The sequence below is a fragment of the Glycine max genome, chromosome 9 (genome assembly GCF_000004515.6).
Source record: "Glycine max cultivar Williams 82 chromosome 9, Glycine_max_v4.0, whole genome shotgun sequence".
NCBI classification, from domain to species: Eukaryota; Viridiplantae; Streptophyta; class Magnoliopsida; order Fabales; family Fabaceae; genus Glycine; species Glycine max.
Window position 1 is genome coordinate 14,506,079 of NC_038245.2, and position 13,482 is coordinate 14,519,560.

Here is a 13,482-nt window from a genome sequence, read left to right on the forward strand (position 1 = left end):
CGTTCCTCTTGGTCTCCTCTAGGGATTCTCATTCACTGTATTTGTCTCGTTTCTTTGAAAAGAAAAGATGGGTGGGGTTTTAGTCCTCCCTTTGGTGATTCAAACTTTGTGTTTTAGATTTGTTATAACTTGAGCCCTCTTCGCTCGGTGTATGGGGTGCCCCAAACGCTTATTTAAAATTGAACCTAACTAGCCTTCACTAAAATAAAATCATTGCATTAGAAACATTCATACATGCACATGCACATGCATATCTTGTGATAGTAAGGAGCAAAGTCGTCTCAGGCCACGGTCAGAAGTCAAGACAAGTCAATGGTAGAAATCAACCAAGGTAAGACGATGACCGCTCACGATTGGTCGCCTATCATTTTGGCTCTTACTTGCAGGTACATAGGAACGGATGCAAGTGGGGATGGGGTCACGACCGACCAATCGTTGCCCTTTCCCGGGGCTAAACGAGCAGAGAACGTCGCTGCAAGGCAGCCCAATATCCTTTGTGTTTGCAGTTTCTTTTACTATTTGTTTGTTTTAAATAAGTAATCGACGCCTAATTCTAACTTAAGTAGGTTCAAGTTAGGCAAACGCTAGCCCGTAAGGGAGGAAGGGACATGGTTAATGTTCCCCTCAAAAAAAAAAAAAAAAAAAGGTAGCAGGTTAGCTCGCCTGGGCGAGCAACCCCTGCACTCAAAATATAAAAAATGAAGGAGGGGAACGTTTTTGTATCCAAAAACTTCCCCCCCTTCATTCAAGAAAGAAAGAACACGAAGGCTTGCGGTTTCTTGCTCCCCTAAGCCTTTTGGTCGCGTTTTGCTTTCGTTTTGGGTGTTTCAATTCACTCCAACAAGTAAGTATTCCATCCTTGAGGTTTTTGCTTTCCATTGATGTGCTTTCTTCATCTTTTGGTGCCTTAAATTGTGAGAACATGCTTATATTTGTGAGGCAGTTTTGGTTTGCTTGGGTGCTTGTTTTCTTGAATTGAGGATTTGGATGAAAAGGCCTTAGGCCTAGGTTGTATTCTGAAGCTATGGGGCATGCCACATTGTCCCCATCCTCTTGCAATTTGTGTTCAAACATGCGTCCACCAAGTGCTCGGTGAAATGCCCCAATGATGAATGAATATGATTTTGCAAAATTGGGGTGATGGGGCTGTTTTCTATATGTAGAGACAGCATAGGAAAGTCAAAATAGATGCCCAAATGCAATCCCAAGCCTAGGAACCCAAGTTTTTAATTTCAATGCAAGGAAGCATGCTTATGGCTAGGAATCCAAAATTTGGTTTTAGGATTAGAAAAGCATGAAAATAGGGACTTGTTTGCAAGAATTTGGGTTGCCCCATGATTGGCACTTTGCACCTAAGTAACATGGGAGATGTTTTTCAAAGGTGTGTAGATATATGTGTAAAAATATATGGCATAAAAATGTGTTGCAAAGTGTGTGAATATATGGCATAAAAATACCTTGCAAAGTGAATGAATAGTAAATAATGCATTTCAAAATATGTATATTTGTGGATAAGTAGCATAAGAAGTCTTTCAAAAATGTACCCGTGCCAAAGATAGCACGAGAATGCTTCCCAAATGAATATATGATGTGGAATTGCCCCTCAAGAGTAGGTAGATGACATGAAATTTCCTTTTCAAATGCAAGTGTGTGCGTGACGTGGGATTGGCTCTCCAATGTGCATATATGTATAAATAAAAATGAGTGAAACAACAAAATTTGTATGTTGATAAAATACTTCAAATGTGTGTGGGTAGTTTGTGGTAGTAAAATAGTTATGATAGGAACATATGTAATTTTGGCACAATACCTTGAGCATGCGTGTAAGTATTTTTTCCGAAAAAATATATATATGTGTGGTAACTAGAATGTTTTGAATATCCTTGTATGTTGATGTAAATAATAGGGTATTTTCTACACATGCGTGTGTGCATGAATGGATCATATGGGTTTGGTCTAAATCAGAGGGATTGACATGACATTTTTGCGTTAAGATAAGCATTATCTTGTAGAACTAACTTCCGAATGTTTGTTCTCGCAGGAAATGGCCCCGAGGAAACTTGCCTCAAAGAGATCTAGGAAGGATAAGGCGGCCGAAGGAACTAGTTCCGCTCCTGAGTATGACAGTCACCGCTTTAGGAGCGCTGTACACCAGCAGCGCTTCGAGGCCATCAAGGGATGGTCATTTCTCCGCGAGCGACGCGTCCAGCTCAGGGACGACGAGTATACTGATTTCCAGGAGGAGATAGGTCACCGGCGGTGGGCATCACTGGTTACCCCCATGGCCAAGTTCGATCCAGAAATAGTCCTCGAATTTTATGCCAATGCTTGGCCAACAGAGGAGGGCGTGCGTGATATGAGGTCCTGGGTGAGGGGTCAGTGGATCTCGTTTGATGCAGATGCTATCGGCCAGCTCCTGGGATATCCTTTAGTGCTGGAAGAGGGCCAGGAGTGCAAGTATGGCCAGAGGAGGAACCGGTCCGATGGGTTCGATGAGGAGGCCATCGCCCAGTTGCTATGTATACCGGGGCAAGATTTTGCCCGGACTGCTGCCGGGAGACGGGTGCGGATCATGCGCACCAACATGACCACCCTGACTCAGATATGGATGACTTTGCTGCTCAGCAACATCCTGCCCACCGATCATAATTCCGACCTCCCCCTGCCGAAGTGTCAGCTGGTGTACGCCATCCTGACGCGGATGAGCATCCATGAGGCTCAGTTAATCGCTGATGCCATCTATATTTTTGCAGGTATGGCGCCTACCAGGCACCCTCTGGACCCAGATAAGTCCAACAGGGCCCTGGGATTTCTCGCCATGATCACGGGACTCTGCCAGTCGTTCGGCGTCCCCGTCACACCTAACAAGGTGATTCGGCCACCCATCACTCGAGCTTTCATTGAGAAGTACTGCACGCAGAGACAGGTCCAGGGTGATGCACCACAAGCCGCGGACGCGCCGCCACCTCATCAGGCTGGTCCAGCCGGATCATTTGACACGGAGCAGTATTTGCGGCATTTGGTTCGCCAGCAGGCGGCCAACCACCGAGCACATGTATAGACCCATGATTGTCTGTATTAGATGAGTTTCAGCCTGCAGAGCCAGGGCTTTACTTCTTTTCCGTGCCCTACTCCGGACCAGTTCAGGGCAGAGGTCGCATGGCCTGGAGATTGGCCTGAGGCCCAGGCAGGAGAGGCACCAGCAGGGGCACCAGCAGAGGCTCCCGACGAGGAAGATGAGGCCCGCGAGGACGAGGAGATGACCGATTTACTTGAATTCTTGGGAGGAAGCGGGGCCACATGATTGGGAGATTTCCTTGATCCATATTTCTTTTTGTTTCCGTTTTTTCTTGGTACATATCATCTTATTTTTGTTTGACTAAGGGACTAACGTTTGTTTCATGTTTTGACTCTTGTTTTTTGTACATACATATCGTTTGAGTTTTGTTACGTTGGTACTTGTTTCATTGTTGTCAATAGTGTTTGTTGAAATTCCGGAACCGTGTAGAGTTTTTCATTTAGGAATGTCGTCCTAAAAATAAAATGAACCAAAAATCCTAATAAAAAGAAAGAAGCGCTGTGAATAAAGTCATGTTCATAAAGAAAGGAAAAAGGTTGTTATTTGTACATGTATGTAAAAGGAAAATGTGTATAGAGAATCTTTGTGTGTAAAGGATGCGCGGAAAAGAATTCTTGTGTGGGTGAGCAACGAGTGTATATGAAGAAACCTTTGTGTGAACCATAAGTGTGTGTTGGGAAAAATGAAAAAAAATCTTTGAATGTAAATAGGGTTTGTATATATAGACCGTGTGACGTAAAAAGAAGAGTTCTAATGCGTGTACAGAAAAAAGTTTGTCATGTATAAAATATAGATGTACAAAGAAAGGTTTTTTCTCATAAAGGACCACAGTGTATAGTTTTAGTGAACATATATAAAAATAAAACAAAAAAAAGTAAAGAGAAAGAAAGACCGCAGAGGTCGACATGTTATAGTTAAGAAGCATAAATCATTCGTAAAGAGCAAACGCATCTTCCGGAAACAAGGGACTGATGCTAAGAGTTTATTTTCCGGAATGAACCAAGATAAGGATGGATGAATTCATTGAACTGACGAAAGAACATAACTTGGAAACGTTGGGTTTGTCTGTGTAAATTCCCAACCGTAGTGTCACGATGCCATAAAAGGGATGCTTGAGTGCCCACCTGGCTATAGCCATGACTAATTTTGCACGTTATTTTCAAATCATCATTGTCACGCGTGCCTTATGGAATAATGTGGAAGTTCGGCCCGAGACCGACACCTTGTCACCCAGATTTGTTTCGCCCCAGATATCAAGATTGGGTTCCCACGATAAAAGACCCCATTGAAACACAACCTCGGACCTTTTTTGAACCTTGGCCTGTAAAAGAAGAATCCTCCTCCTTTCCCCGAAGCAAAGGGCAGCGGAATCTCCTCAAGGGAGAGCAAATAGAATGCTAAAACCCAATTTCCCAAAGAAAGGGATGGGAAAGGAAAAGTGAAGAGAAAGAGAAGGAAGAAATGGAAAGAAAGAAAAAAGAAAAAATAAAGAAAAGAACAAAAAGAAGAAGAAAGATTCCCGGTCAAGGATCGAAAAGAAGTAAAAAGGGAAAAAAGCAATTCTCGATCAAGGAAAGAAAGAGGACAGAAATTCTTCGAAGCCAGATTGCCACCCCGAATCATTCTTGACTGGCAATACCCCACCCCCACATGAACAAAGAGGAAAAGACCAAACACCCAGCTTCCTCTCCAAAAACGCTGACCTCGAGAAAATCCTATTGGTCTGTGATCGTACGTTTGATCTATGATTCGATAGGAAGTCGCGTGCAAAATAGAGTCATGGTGCAGTTATTGGTTTGGGAATAGGATAAGACACTTGCCTTGTGAGTTTTATACACCATGAGTGATTTATTTTCAGCTTAGCCCCATGTTTCCCCTGCGTGTTCATTTGAAAGCTAGAAGTTGACATCCTATCCTTCATTCTCGGTTACAAGGAAGATTACCCTTGGCACAAGTATATTGTTTCTCTAAGATGTGGTGCTTTCGCGAATGATTTATTTTTCTTTGCAAAAAGCATGTTATCCTTTAAGGTGGAAAAACCCGGTGGATCGTTCGGTCCCGCCAACATCCTTTTCCGGAGCCGCATGAATGTTATTGCTTAGGGCTGTTCATGTGTCCTCCACTTTCGAGTTTGGAGCTGTGTTCCATGATTGCCTAAGAGAGGACCCTCAAGGCAATCCTCCATTCTCACCCTGTTCCGGAGCCACATGGATGAATTGCGTTGTCATTCATGTGTCCTCCATTTTCGAGTTTGGAGCTGAGTTCCATGATTGCCTAAGAGAGGACCCTCAAGGCAATCCTCCATTCTCATCCTTTTCCGGAGCCACATGGATGAATTGCGTTGTCATTCATGTGTCCTCCACTTTCGAGTTTGGAGTTGTGTTCCATGATTGCCTAAGAGAGGACCCTCAAGGCAATCCTCCATTCTCATCCTTTTCCGGAGCCACATGGATGAATTGCGTTGTCATTCATGTGTCCTTCACTTTCGAGTTTGGAGCTGTGTTCCATGATTGCCTAAGAGAGGACCCTCAAGGCAATCCTCCATTCTCATCTTGTTCCGGAGCCACATGAATGTTATTGCTTAGGGCTGTTCATGTGTCCTCCACTTTCGAGTTTGGAGTTGTGTTCCATGATTGCCTAAGAGAGGACCCTCAAGGCAATCCTCCATTCTCACCCCGTTCCGGAGCCACATGGATGAATTGCGTTGTCATTCATGTGTCCTCCATTTTCGAGTTTGGAACTGAGTTCCATGATTGCCTAAGAGAGGACCCTCAAGGCAATCCTCCATTCTCATCCTTTTCCGGAGCCACATGGATGAATTGCGTTGTCATTCATGTGTCCTCCACTTTCGAGTTTGGAGCTGTGTTCCATGATTGCCTAAGAGAGGACCCTCAAGGCAATCCTCCATTCTCATCCTTTTCCGGAGCCACATGGATGAATTGCGTTGTCATTCATGTGTCCTCCACTTTCGAGTTTGGAGCTGTGTTCCATGATTGCCTAAGAGAGGACCCTCAAGGCAATCCTCCATTCTCGTCCTTTTCCGGAGCCACATGAATGTTATTGCTTAGGGCTGTTCATGTGTCCTCCACATTTGAGTTTGGAGTTGTGTTTCATGATTTCCTAAGAGAGGACCCTCAAGGCAATCCTCCATTCTCATCATTTTCCGAAGCCACATGAATGTTATTGCTTAGGGCTGTTCATGTGTCCTCCACTTTTGAGTTTGGAGCTGTGTTTCATGATTGCCTAAGAGAGTACCCTCAAGGCAATCCTCTATTCTCATCCTTTTCTGGAGCCACGTGAATGTTATTGCTTAGGGCTGTTCATGTGTCCTCCACTTTTGAGTTTGGAGCTGTGTTTCATGATTGCCTAAGAGAGGACCCTCAAGGCAATCCTCCATTCTCATCCTTTTCCGGAGCCACATGAATGTTCTTGCTTAGGGCTATTCATGTGTCCTCCACTTTCGAGTTTAGAGCTGAGTTTCATGATTGCCTAAGTGCGGACCCTCAAGGCAATCCTCCATACTCCACCTTTGTTCGGAGCACCATGAATGTCATTGCCTAGCGCTGTTCATGTGTTCTCCATTATCAAGTGCGAAGCTTCTGGTGACTGGGAAGCACGTTATTCTGTTGTTTTCCAGATCGGTTCCTTCGCCAAGTATGTGTATATGTGTATATCTGTATTATATTCGTTGTTCTGGTTGTTGTTTGTATTTTGTTTTGTGCAGAAGAAAAAAAAAAGAAGAAGTAGAGATGAGAGTCGTCATCGCGAAAAGGGCAGGACGGACGAAATCAGTGTCCTATCTTTGCTTTACTCTTATCTCCGATAAGAGGTAAGTAAAGAGGGGCAACTGTCATACCCTAATTTCGTCCGGGGATTATTACTTGATGACATGCAATCTTTGGTTAGCCGCTTTGAGATACTTGGCGTCCTTTGTGCACAATAAATGAAGTCCCGAGACGTCTCAGAAATCTAAAGGAAGCAGGCTTGCGCGATCCGTGAAATTCCGTAATGTGGCGGAAGTCGAAAAGAGGTGTTTTTGCGCAATCCATAAGTTTCCGTAACTTTTTCGAAAACTAAAAAAGAGTAAATACATAATTCGTAAGGGTTCGTAACCTTGCGGAAGAAAAAATAAGTATCGTTACGAAATTCGTAAAGTTTCGTAACGTTACGGAAAAAGAATTACAAAAAAATAGAAAAGGGGGGTGCATTTAGTAAAAAGGGGGGTGTAAATAGAAACCAGGCCCACTTGGGCCCTCCAGAAGATTCCTCCAGAAGGCTGTTGCTTCTGGAGGAAGCAACCTTGCTCGCCTGGGCGAGCTGGGCGGCAAGCTTCTCCCCTATTTTGCTATAAATAGGGGAGGAAGTGAAGAAGAAAAGGGTTCAGCCCCTTAGGCACTTCTCTCTCTTTCGAATTTGCTTAGGAAAATTGTTTCCGTGAAGAAAATCCAAGCCGAGGCGCTTCCGTAACGTTTCCGTAACGTTTTCGTGAGTAATTACGCGAGGATTCTCGACCGTTCTTCAAGATTCATCGTTCGTTCTTCGTTTTCTTCAGTCTTCAACGGGTAAGTACCTCAAACCAAGCTTTTCAATTCATTATATGTACCCGTGGTGGTCCACATTTTGTTTCATGTATTTTCATTCTCGTTTTCATTTCCTTTTTATACCCCCTTTTGACGTGCTTAAGCCATTTATTTAAGTCATTTCTCGCTTAATCTAAAAATAAAATAAATTTCCACCGATCGTTTGAATTGTATCATCCGTGACTTTCATTTGAAATGAATTCTGACCGCTCGGTCGTGCCGTAACCACGTTGGAAATCAAAAAAGGAGGTAAAATAATAATATAATAATAAAAAAAGATACCTTTTAATAAAGTAAAGCGAAAAATCAATCGGACGTTTTCTCTTTGGGATTTCTCATTCTTAATTGAATTGACTAATAACTAAAGTGAAACTAAGGCTAAAATCAATTCGCCTAGTCAAGCTCGTCCACAAAAATAGGATTTTGAAAGTTTATCATTTCAGTTTCTTACCAAGTAAAAAGGATCATTTTTAAGGTCCAACGCCTTAAAATGATCACATTTCAAGTAAAAAGAATCACTTGATCCACGCATAAGGAAGAACTACGTAGGTCTGATTTCCTCTCCAAAGGAGGGTACGTAGGAGCAAAAGCCCCGCTTTTGTCGACCTCAAAAATAAAAAAGAAATAAAAGTTAAAATAACACAATTCCACAATTCTAAAAAATAGGCTGTTGTCCTTCGAGACAAACGTAAGAGGTGCTAATACCTTCCTCAAGCGTAAATACAACTCCCGAACTTAGAATTTTCATTTTGACCAGTTTCCTTCGGTTTTCCCGACGTTTTCCACAAATAAACGTTGGTGGCGACTCCGCGCATCTTTCCTCCTTTGGAAAGCGCACCCGTGAGCCCCGCCCTCGCTCGCCCGCAAATGGGCACGTTGCGACACCCATTGACCCACTGACACTTAAAAACAGGCACTTTAAATGCAGTGTAATCAACCTCCCAAATTTCTTGAATAACGCCATAGTAACACATAGATGCTCGAATGGGGTTGTTGTCCGATATACTGCATAAGTGATCCGAATCGGCATCAACACTGACCACACTGTTTTATACGAAACTTTTATCATCTTGTGACTTTGTGTAGAAGGAGTAATTGTTAATGTCATATCCCTTCCAAGTAGGGACATTTAGATTTGGGCCAATGGCTAACAATGTTAGTCTTCTGGAAACACTATTATCAGAAAATATTGTTTGTCTAAACCAATTTATGAAAGTTTTATTGTGCTGTTGCAACACCCTCATCATGTTCATTTTGGGGTGAGTTTCTCTAACATGTTTTTTGTGAGCCTCTATGTACGGTAACACCTCTGTTGTGTTGTTTAATATATACAAATGAGCTTGTGACACGTCATGTCCACTCATTGTCACAACATTGTATCCACGTGTGCCCTTCCCTACTTTTGCCTGGTCATGACAGGATAAAGGAAGCCCCACTGGTTTCAATGAGTCAACGTACTGTGAGGCAAACTCAATACATTCTTCAGCAATGTATCTTTCCACTATTGACGCCTCTGGTCGATATTGATTCTTGGTATAACCTTTTAAGACCTTCATGTACCGCTCCACTGGATACATCCATCTTAAAAACACAGGACCACAACACCATATTTCCCTTACCAGATGAACAACTAAGTGTACCATTATGTCAAAAAATGAAGGAGGGAAATACATCTCCATTTGACAAAGGACCACGACAACCTCATTTTCCAAATCATCTAACTGTTTAGGGTCAATGACCTTCGCACATATAGCATTAAAAATGAAACACAGGCGAGTAATTGCAACACGGACCTTTTCAGGCAACGTCCCACGAATTGCCACAGGCAAAAGTTGTTGCATTAACACATGACAATCATGCGATTTCAAGCCAACCAACTTAAGCTCAGACACAGACACAAGGCTCTTGATGTTTGAAGAGTATCCTTGTGGGACTTTCATAGTATGCAAACATTGACAAAAACTTCTCTTCTTCGCAGGTGACATTGTGTAACATGCTGGGGGCAGATATGTCCGTGGACCTTTTGAGATAGGATGCAACACCTGACGTATACCCATGTCAACCAAGTCTTGACGACACTTTAAACCATCCTTTGTCTTGCCTTTAATGTTTAGGAGGGTCCCAATTAAAGAATCACAAACATTTTTCTCCACATGCATGATGTCTATACAATGTCTGACATGATGATCGGACCAGTATGGAAGATAAAAGAAAATAGACTTTTTTTTCCACATGTTTGCATTAGATGATGGTTTTTTCTGGGACTTGCCAAACATATTTACGACATCCTTCACCCGGTCATAAGCTTCATCCCCACTTAATGGATTCGGTGTTGTTTCATGTTCCTGACTTCCATCAAATGTCTTCTTCAATCGTCGATACGGATGATAAGGTTTGAGAAATCTTCGGTGCCTGGTATATACAGTCTTCTTTCCATGTTTAAGTTGGCGGAAACTAGTATTCTGCTCACATATAAGACATGCGTGATGTCCTTTGACACTATATCCACTTAAGTTCCTGTAGGCTGGAAAGTCATTTATGGTACAAAAAACCATTGCACGCAACAAAAAAGACTATTGCAGATTTGCGTCCCATACATGAACCCCTTCTTCCCACAATTTCCGCAAATCGTCAATTAAGGGTCTTAGATATACGTCAATATCATTACCTGGCTGTCTTGGACCAGGTATCATCATACTCAACATTACATACTTTCGCTTCATGCACAACCACGGAGGGAGATTATAAATGAACAGCAAAACGGGCCTCGAGCTATGGTTAGTGCTTGAGTTTCCATATGGGTTCATTCCGTCCGTTGCAAGGCCAAGCCTTAAATTTCTAGGCTCGGCCCCAAAGTCAGGATACAGACGATCAATTGCCTTCCATTGCGGACTATCTGCAGGATATCGTAGCAATCCATCTGATTTTCTGGTATCTGCATGCCATGTCAGGTTTTTTGCATCTTCACCATTAGCAAACAGCCGCTTCAACCTTGGTATTATTGGGAGATACCAACACACCTTTGCTAGACGCGGGTTACCGGCAATTGGATGTACACTAGAATCCCCGTTCTTCAATCTGTACCTTGATACCCCGCACACAGGGTAGTAATCAAGTTCAGCAAATTCATCTCTATACAAAATGCATTCGTTACAGCAGGCATGAATTTTTTCGTACTGCATCCCAACTGGACATAAAATCTTCTTTGCTTCGTAGTGATTCTTTGGCAAAACGTTATCTGCAGGAAGAATGTTTTTCAACAACATCAGCAGCTCACTGAAACTCATGTCACTCCACCCAAATTGTGCCTTCAAGTTAACCAGAGCTAACACAGCAGACAACTTTGTGAAAGATGTGCAGCCAAAATACAAAGGCTTTTTTGAATCAATTTCTATGTTGTCATACAAGGCTGTATGTGCCTGTTGAAACCCCTCTTGCCCAAGATCGCGAATCATTTCTTCTATAGGATTTCCAATTTCTGCATTATGCTCCTCAGCCTGTGACATGTCAGCTGTATCGGGGGATTCCCCATGCCATATCCATTTTGTGTAGCTATGAATTATTCCCTCACAAATAAGATGAGTCCTTATGTCATCAACTGTTTGGCGCCTCCCATTTCCACACTTGACACATGGACAAAAATATTTTCCCACATAGGTTCCACTTTACTTTGAGCAAACTGCAAAAACTCTTCAACACCATGCTCGTACTGTTCAGTTATACGAGATGTGTTCATCCAACTTCGATCCATGTTACACGTTGTAACTGAAAGCTAAGTGGGTTGGGGGTTATCTCACATGCATGACACGCTGACAACACCAATTGCAGTAGAAAACATAGCAGCACTGCACCTTTTGTACAAAACACTGCAGTAGAAAACACAGCAGCAATTGCAGTTAGTTGGAGCACAATGCTGACCACTTCAATGGTGCATGGCTGTTTCAAGGGATTTGACATTTCTAACTTTGCTGTGTTGTATACTACAACTTTGCTACTTTACTGATTTTGGTTTGTTGAATTGTAGTTCATGTCTTTCGTTCCCCCTATTTGGATATAACAATTATTCCCTCTATGATTTAACACTGTTTTCTATCTAAAAAAAGGGATCATGCAAAAACTGCTCAAATTATGGCCATGAAATGATGATTGAGGCCCCTACCATATATAACATGTTATTTTTGTGACTAGTTATATGAGTTCAAAGTCCAGAGGCTAGTGACATGAGTTCAAGTCATTGGGTAGTAATTGAATGTTGCCTACAGCTAAGACATGGGCATCGAATTCTGTCAACAACTGACAGAGGTAAAACAACAATAACTTATACACCTAATGCAGTTATTACATATACTACTGAAGAATACAATGTCCAATGCTTTGGTCCCATTCTTATAAGCATATAGGCAACAGGCTACAGGCTTGGTTTCTATATTGCTTAAACAACATATAAATTATAAATAATATAAATGTGTAATGCATATCAACAAAAGTAAAAAAGCTATGGAATGAGGTTATACAATTCATGAATGAATCACCTTACTCCCTACACGTTACTGAGAAGCAATCCCACTATGATGAAAAAACCCTTCAGCTTCAAAAATCACGAATCAAATGATTATCTTGAGAATGTTCCTGGCATAAGTTACAGACCAATTTTCATGATTAAATGACACTCTAAAAGCTGACAATAGTAATTGAACCTAGTGCCTCATATTGCAGCTGGGTGTAATTAAAAGTGTATGCCTTATTAGACGACACATAAGATCTTCTTCTTATTTGCATTAATCTGATATAGCATGCATGTAGATACAAACAGGAAATTCAGCATATAAAAGATCAGTTTCATAATAACAGTATCATTTATGGACTTTAATGTTTATATGTCTCTATTGTTGCAACATGTAGGGGTTACTATAGATTCAGCAGCTAAAAGGAAACAAGTTGAGAAGAGCAGAACAGACCCTAACATGTTGGTCATTACTTACACGTCAGACCACAACCATCCATGGCCAACACACTAAAATGTTGTCGCTGGTTCATCTCGATCGCAACCACAAAAAAACAACAACATTGCTGCTTCAAAGAATGAGGAAGAAGATGATGAAGACAGCAATAGTGACATTAATAAAGTAAATAACAATGCATTTGTGTGGGAAGAAGACAATTATGTGATATTGGAGTCCTTTAATATAGCCCTATATCTAACATCAAGAACTACCTACAACTTGATCAGGGCTTGTTTGCACAATTTGGAGAAATTAGTGGAAGAATGGCAATAGTCAATTAGATTATGACAAAGTATATTTTGTTGGAGAAATTAGATTATGACACAATACTTGCATATATAAGTGTCAAATATGATAATTTTGGTTTTATTTTGGAGGGGGATATGTAGATTAAGGCTGAGCAGATGGCACTCCTTCATTAATTAATACAGGAAGCACTCTAATCTTCTTATCATCAACACAAAACACTACATTTGTGCCTCCTCAGGCAGGTTCAGGATAAAGGACTTTTGTTGTTTGTTCAAAGTCGAAACTCAACCCCAAAAGCAACATCATAGTACAGTCTCTACGCTGTTCACTGCACAACGGCCCAAAAGGACAAATTAATTATCAATATCATAGGTGCTTCATTTCACAGCTGCCTACTCCAGCCTCCACATTTGATTAGTTTCGCCCTAGCTCTCACAAATCTTTAATAAAAATGAGTTAATAGAAGACATGCATGTGGCATGTTTTAATTTTTAGTATTTTTTAAACTAATTTACTACTATACGATATCTTGGAGCGAGAATGAATCCCCCAGTATAGTCTCAACTCTTCC